We start from the raw sequence: 8,987 nt of genomic DNA, 5'->3' as shown, positions 1-8,987 counted from the left end.
TCTATGACATACCCCTCCCAACTAGGCTTCCAAGATGCAACATCACCCATTATGGAGGAACTCCTTCACTTTCATGATCACATACTAACAATCGTTTTCCTAATCAGCTCTCTTGTACTTTACATTATTTCACTTATATTAACAACCAGCCTAACCCATACAAGCACAATAGATGCACAAGAATTGGAGAAAATCTGAACCGTCTTGCCAGCTATTACTTTCATTATAATCACTTTACCATCTCTATGAATTCTCTACTTAATACACAAGATTGACAGCTCGTCTCTGTCAAAACTGTAGGCCACCTATGATAACTAAAGTTGTGAATATACAGACTACAAAGACTTAAATTTCGACTTCTATATAGTCCCTACATCAGATCTAAAAGGGGCTGCGTCTCCTAGAAGTCAACAACCAAGTGGTGTTGCCCACAAAAATAACAATCTGAATACTAATCTCATCCGAAGATGTCCTGCACTCATGAGCTGTCCCTTCTCTGGGCTTAAAAACAGAATGCTATCCCAGGATGTCTCAACCAAACAACTTTACTATCCACGTGGCCTGGCCTATACTACAGTCAATGCTCCAAAATATGAGGGTCAAACCACAGCTTTATACCAATTGTCTTTGAACTAGCCCCATTAAAATATTTTGAAAAATGATCCATATCTATACTATAAAGTCATTAAGAAGATAAATAGCATTAACCTTTTAAGTTAAAGACTGAGATTTTGAACCTCTCCTTAATAATATGCCACAACTGGATACATCAACATGATTTATTATATTCCTGTCAATAATCCTCACATACATAATACAACTAAAAAATTTATTATATTCCTGTCAATAATCCTCACAATCATAATACAACTAAAAAATTTAAAGCACTTTTATTACTCTAACCCAGAACCTATAACAGTTAAAACATCAAAACACCTGACTCCTTGAGAAACAAAATGAATGAAACCTATTCTCTTCTTTCATTACCCTTACCATTATAGGGCTATCTATCATCATCTTAATCATTATATCTCCAAGCATCTCATTCCCCCCCGCAATTGACTAATTAATAATTGTCTAATTTCCATCCAACAGTGACTACTTCATTTGACTTCAAAACAAATAATGACCATGCACAACTACAAAGGTCAGACCTGGACCTTAATACTAATGTCATTTATCCTGTTCATGGGCTCAACAAATCTATTAGGCCTTCTTCCACACTCTTCTACACCCACCACACAACTATCAATAAATCTAGGGATATCGACCCCCCTGTGAGCAGGGATAGTAATTCTAGGATTTTGCCATAAGACAAAAGCTTCCCTTGCCCATTTCTTACTGTGCCTCTAATTCCTGTACTAGTAATTATTGAGACTATCAGCCTATTTATTCAACCAATAGCCCCAGCCATATGACTGACAGCTAATATCACTGCCGAACACCTCTTAATTCACCTAATTGGAGGGGCTACCCTGCCTTTGCTAACTATCAACATAACCACAGCTTTAATCAAATTCATAATTCTTGTCCTAACAATTCTCGAATTTGCAGTCGCCCTAATCCAGACCTATGTATTCACCCATCTAGTAAGTATTTACACAATGATACCTAATGACCCATCAGACCTATGCAAATCATATAGTTAACCCAAGCCCCTGATCACTTACAGGAGCCCTCTCAGCCCTCCTTATGACATTTGGCCTCATAACATGATTTCATTTCAACTCCCCAGTATTAGTATCACTAGGCCTACAAACTAATGACTCACTATATATCAATGATGACAAGATATTATCCGAGAAAGCACCTCCCAGGACCACCACACACCAATTGTCCAAAAAGGCCTCCAATATGGCATAATCCATTTATTATCTCAGAGGCTTTCTTTTTCTTCGGTTTCTTCTGAACTTTTTATCACTCAAGCCTTGCTCCATCTCCCAAATTAGGTGGTTGCTGACCACCCTCAGGTATCCACCCCTTTTTACCCCGTAGAAGTGACACTTCTTAATACATCTGCACTATTAGCCTCCGGGGTCTCTATCACTTGAGCCCACCACAGCCTAATAGAGGGGAATCATAAGCACATACTTCAAGCCCTTTTCATTACAATTTCCCTAGGGATTTATTTCACATTTCTACAAGCCTCAGAGTACTATGAAACTTCATTCACAATCTCAGATGGAGTGTATGGATCAACATTCTTTATAGCCGCAGGTTTTCATGGCCTGCACATGATTATTGGTTCTACCTTCCTAATTGTATGCTTCTTACGTGAACTAAATTCCACTTTACATTTAGCCATCACTTCAGATTTGAAGTCCCTGCCTGATACTGATACATCGTAGGCATAGTTTGATTATTCGCACATGTGTCTATTTATTGATGGGGTTCTTATTCTTTTAGTTTTAAATACTACAACTGACTTCCAATCATTTAGTTTCGGTATACCCCGGAAAAGAATAATAAATCTCAGAGTAGCACTACTAACACCCTAGTAGCCTCGTTGCTTGTAATTATCGCATTCTGACTCCCCCCAAGTAAATGTATACACAGAATAATCAAGTCCATACATGCGGATTTGAAACAATAGGTTCAGCACGCTTATCTTTTTCCATGAAGTTCTTTCTAGTAGCTGTTATATTTTTGCTATTCGACCTAGAAATCACCCTTCTCTTACCTTTACCCTGAGCATCATAAATCAACAACCTAAAAACCATGCTTACCAGACCACTAACTCTAATCTCACTTTTAGCTATTAGTCTAGCTTATGAGAGATCTCAAAAAAGGTTAGAATGAACTGAATAAATATGAGTTTAAGCCAAAACAAATGATTTTGACTCATTAGATTATGATTTTGACTCATTAGATTATGATTTTGTTCATAATGATCAAGTGGCCTTGATCTACATTAACATGCTACTAGCACTTGCAGTGTCACTTACAGGAGTACTAATATATCAGTCCCTCTTAATATCATCGCTTTTGTGTCTAGAAGGAATGATACTATCAACGTCCTTGACGGCATCAGAAATAATCCTGAACACCCACCTCACCCAGGCCAGTATAATGCCAATTATCCTATTAGTATTTGCAGCTTGTGAGGTTGCCCTGGGGTTGTCACTACTAGTTATAGTATCTATATGGCATTGATTATGTACCAAATATCAACCTTCGCCAATGCTAAAAATTATTATCTCCACTATTATATTAAAACCAGTAGTACGACTCTCGAAAAAAAATATCGTCTGAATTAATGCCACAACCTACATTTTAATAATCTGCCTTATCAGCTTATCCACACTAATTCAACAATAACAGCCTAAATCTTTCACTAATATTCTTCTCTGACTCCCTATCAACACCCCTGTTAATACTAACAGCATGACTCCTACCATTAATACTTATTGCCAGCCAGTATCACCTGGCCAAAGAATCCTTAACTCAGGAAAAAAACTACATATCACTATACAAACTCTATTGCAGATCTTCCTAATTATTACATTTGCCACAACAGAATCAATTCTATTTTACGTCCTATCTGAAGCAACATTAGTATCAACCCTAATTATTATAACCCGATGATGAGGCCAAACAGAATGACTAAAAATGGGACTTTACTTCTTATTTTATACACTAGTAGGGTCATTTCCCCTCCTTATTGCACTGATCTCCATCCAAAACCTTACAGGCTCCCTAAATTTGCTACTGACCCATTACTGAATTCAACCCCCAGGTGCCTCTTGAAGAAATGTTTTCCTATGGTTAGCATGCATAATAGCATTCACAGTAAAGATACCCCTACACGTCCCCCACCCGTGATTACCAAAAGCACATGTAGAAGCTTCCATCACTGGAACCATAGTTCTTGCAGCCATACCACTTAAACTAGGAGGCTCCAGCATGCCGCAAATTACTATAATACTAACCTCCCTATCAAACTCCATAGCATACTCTTTCTCAATACTATTCTTATGAAGAATAATTATACCAGTTCCATATGCTTACGCCAAATGGACTTGAAATCACCCATCGCATATTTCTCTGTCAGCCACGTAGCACTGGTAATTGTAGCCATTCTGATCCAAACGACCTGAAGCTATATAAGAGTGACCGCCTTAATAACCACACACGGTCTTACATCTTCTATACTATTCTCTTTAGTGAACTTGAACTATGAGCGGGTCCATAGCCAAACTTTAATTCTAGCTCGCGGCCTACAAACTGTCCTTCCACTAATAGCAGTGTGATGACTGCTAGCAAGCCTCACTAATCTGTCTCTATTCCCCAACAATCAAATTAATCGGAGAACTATCTGTAGTCATGTCAACATTCTCATGATCCTCCATCTCCATTATTCTTATGGGAGCTGACATTGTCATTACCACCCTATACTCCCTCTATATATTAATCATACACAACAAAAAAGACAAATATATCACATCAACAATCACAAACCATCCTTGACACAAGAAAACACTCTTATAGCAATGTACCTAATATTTCTCTTCTATCTATTAATCTCAAAATAACTTGGGGAACTTTGTACTGTAAATCAAGTTTAATCAAATGTTAGATTGTGGATCTAATAACAGAAACTAAAAATTCTTATTTACCAAAAAGTATGCAAGAACTGCTAATTCATGCTTCTGTGCATAAGAGTATGGCTTTTTCAAACTTTTAAAGGATAGAAGTTTTCCATTGGTTTTAGGAAGCAAAGAATTGGTGCGACTCCAAATAAAAGTAATGAATCTATTTACCTCCTCCATTATAGTCTCCTTTTAAAATTAAATTTATCTAATCCTAATAATATCAATTATAGTAAGTACCCCTAACACCTACAAAAATAAGATATACCGAATCTACATAAAAACTACAATCTCATATGACTTTATACATAGCTTAATCCCAACAATAATATTTGTCCAATTGGGCCAAGAAATGGTAATTTCAAACTGACGTTGAGTAACCATTCGACCCCTAAAAATAACGTTCGGCTTTATACTAGACTACTTCTTAATGATATTTATGCCAGTAGCACTATTCATCACATGATGAATCACAGAATTCTCATTATGCACTCAGACCCCTATAATAACCCATTCTTTAAATATTGATTTATTCTTCTTTTTACGGTGCTAATCTTGGTGACTGCCAACAACTTTTTCCAGTTGTTTATTGGGTTGGAGGAGGCAGGAATCACATCTTGCCCGGTAATTGAGTGATGGTATGGCTGAACAGACACAAATACCGCAGCCCTACAAGCTCTCTTATATAACTGCATCGGAGTTGTTGTATTCCTCATAGCTGTGATATGTTTTTTATTCAGCGTCAACACATGAGATCTCCAACAGATCTTTTCACTTAACTTTAACAACATTTAACTTCCCACTAGCCGACTTCTTTTAGCTGCAGCTGGGAAACCCACCCAATTCAGACTTCACCCATGACTACCTTCCACACCTGTATCAGCCCTACTCCATTCAAGCACAATAGTTGTAGCAGTCTTTTCCTATTAATCTGATTCTACCCATTAACAGAAAATAATAAGCTAGTCCAAACGATAATATTTATACCTAGGAGCAATCGCCACACTATTTGCGACAATCTGTGCCCTCACCCAAAATGATATAAAAAAACTATAGACTTTTCCATGTCTAGTCAGCTAGACCTAATAATAGTAACCATTGGTATTAAACAATCATACCAAGCATTTCTCCATATCTGTACAAACACATTCTTCAAAGGCATACTATTCCCATACTCGGCTCTATTATCCATAGCCTCAACGACAAATAAGGTTTTTGAAACACAGGTGGTCTATTTAAAGTATTACCTTTCACCACCACTGCACTCACCATTAGATGCCTAGTATTGACAGGAATACCCTTTCTTATGGGCTTTTATTCTAAAGACCTAATTATCGAAACACCTCATATACCAACACCCAAGCGCTATTAATCACTCTTACTGCCACTTCCTTAATGGCCATCTACAGTACTCGAATCACCTTCGCACTTCTGGAACAACCAAACTTTCCTACTCCAATTCTAATTTATAAAAATAACCTCCCTTGATGAATTCTATTAAATGCCTCTTCGTTGGGAGAGTCTTCACTGGGTTCTTTCTGACAACATTATTCCAACAACCATTACACAGATAACTAAGTCTCATTATCTAAAACTAACAGCCCTCGCTATGACTGTGTTAGGTTTTGTCCTGGCACCCAAACTTAACCTCACAGCACAGAATCTTAAATTTGAGTATCCTTCCAATATATTCAAGTTCTCTAATCTCCTAGGATATTTCTCAATTTTCATGCACTGCCTCCCACCATTAATAAGTCTATCAGCAAGCCATAAAGTGGCATCTCTACTATTAGACTTGGTCTGACTAGGAAATACCCTACCTAAATCAATCTCTTTCTTTTTTCAAATAAAAACTTCTACACTAGCAATACCCATAGCTTCCTTACTGAAAAATCCAGTCTCTAGTATCATAAATAACCCAATCCCCTATCCTATTAAATTTAAATGCAACTTTCACCTCCTCTTTTTCAACACACACAAAAAATCAATAAAAAATCTATAACTAAACCAGAAATGAAAGCCCCTAAGACAGTCTTACTAGAAACTCACACTTCAGGATATTGCCCTGTAGCTATAGCAGTTATATAACCAAAACCCATCAGCATCCCCCCTAAATAAATCAAAAACACTATTAGACCTAAAAAGGACCCACCGAAATTCTTTACAATCCCAAACCCAACTCCTCCACTCACAATCAACCCAAGCCCTCCATAAATTGGTGATGGCTTTGAAGAAAACCCTACAAAACCAATGACAAAAAACAGTACTTAAAATAAATACAACATATGTCATCATTGTTCTCACATGGAGTCTATCCATGCCCAATGACATGAAAAATCATCGTTGTACTTCAACTACGAGAACACTAATGACCAACGGCTGAAAATTCCACCCACTATTCAAAATTATCAGCAACTCATTTATTGATAGATATACCAGCCCCATCAAGTATTTCCTCATGATGAAACTTCAGCTCTCTTTTAGGCATCTGTCTGGCCGTCCAAATTCTAACAGGACTCTTCCTAGCAATGCAGTATACATTAGACGTGACTAGTGCTTTCTACTCTCTCACTCATATTTGTAAACTACAGCTGAATTCTATGCTATACACACTACAACAAGGCTTCCATATTTTTTATCTGCCTCTTCCTGCATGTAGGCTGAGGCCTTTACTGTGGATCCTTCACATTCATAGAAACTTGAAACATCAGAATCATCTTATTATTTGCTGTAATAGCAACAGCATTTGTGGGTTGCATGCTCCCATGAAGTCAGATATCTTTCTGAGGAGCAACAATCTTTACAAACCTCCTTCCAGCAATTCCATATATCAGAACTAACTTGGTCGAATTAATCCGAGGAGGATTCTCAGTCGATAAAGCCACTTACCCGATTCTTTGCTTTCTACTTCCTCCTTCCCTATATTATCTCAGCCATAGTAATAGTATATCTACTATTCCTTCACAAAACAGGATCTAACAAGCCCATAGGTGTCCCATGAGATGCAGACATAACCCTTCTCCATCCATACTATGCAATGAAAGATATCCTAGGGGCTTTACTTATAGTTCTGGCATTACTATCACTAGTCTTATTTTCACCCGATCTCTTGGGAGACCCAGACAACTATACTCCAGCCAAATCCCACAATGCTCCCCCACATATTAAGCCAGAATAATATTTCCTATTTGCTTATGCAATCCTATGATCAATCCCCAATAAATTAGGAGGAGTCCTAGCCCTGATTCTATCAACCCTAAGTCTAGCCATCATTCCACTACTCCACATATCAAAACAACGAAGCATAATATTCTTGCCCCTCAGTCAATACTTATTTTGACTACTAATAGCAGACCTACTATCACTAACATGAATCGGAGGATGACCAGTTGAACACTCTTTCATCATCATCGGCCATTATATAGTTTCATCCATTATATACTCACATCCATTATATACTTTCTCCTTATTCTCATACTAATGCCCTTTGCAAATGTGGTGGAAAACAACCTCTTAAAATGCAGAGTCTATGTAGTATATTTATTACCTTGGTATTGTAAACCAGAAAAGAGGAATAGTAGTTCCCCAAAAGACTCAAGGAAGCAACTCAAGTTTCACCGTCAACACCCAAAGCTGAAATTCTATTTAAACTATTCCTTGGCATGTCATATATGAATAGAATTAAATTAATCTAATGTGCTATGGCACTATTAAATTATTTTATAAATTTACACATCACTATGTATTACGTGCATTAAACTGCCACATACATATATAGCACATTGTGGAGCACAAGTCGTAAGCTGACAGGGCAACCAAGGGTTACCTCGCCTCAGCAAACTCCTTCTGAGAACAAGAAAGTATAAACATAGCCACAAGCAGGCAAACAAGCTGAATGTCATGAGAAGATATGGCTTGGGAAAAGTAGAAGAAACAGTGTTGTTATGCCTAAGGGAAACTGCTTATGCCAATTATTATGTTCCTGTATAAAAGCAGCTTGCAAGAATAAAACTGTGCCACTGCTCCACCATTAGTGGACAGTGTACTTCCAGATCCCAGCTTTCTGTCTTCTTTCTTTTCTTAATCTCCCACCGTTCCCACTCAGCTATATTCTCCAGAGCCGTGCTAGATGTGGCAGGATTTACCATTTGCTGGATGTGGCAGTATATACTATGTATATCCATACATTATACACCCCATGCATATAAGCATGTACATAATATTACATACATAGCATAATACATAAATGGCCCTCGTAAATAACTTCTCTAATGACATAAATATCTGCATCAAAAATCAATGCTTGATACTGCATAGTACATAGTTATTAATCATACATAACACATTAAGTCGAGTCATTTCCAGTCAATATGTGTATCACAACCCATAGGCATTTCG

Source organism: Pteropus medius, unplaced genomic scaffold (assembly GCF_902729225.1).
Source record: "Pteropus medius unplaced genomic scaffold, Ma_sr-lr_union100, whole genome shotgun sequence".
Lineage (NCBI taxonomy): Eukaryota > Metazoa > Chordata > Mammalia > Chiroptera > Pteropodidae > Pteropus > Pteropus medius.
This window is presented reverse-complemented; position numbering follows the sequence as displayed.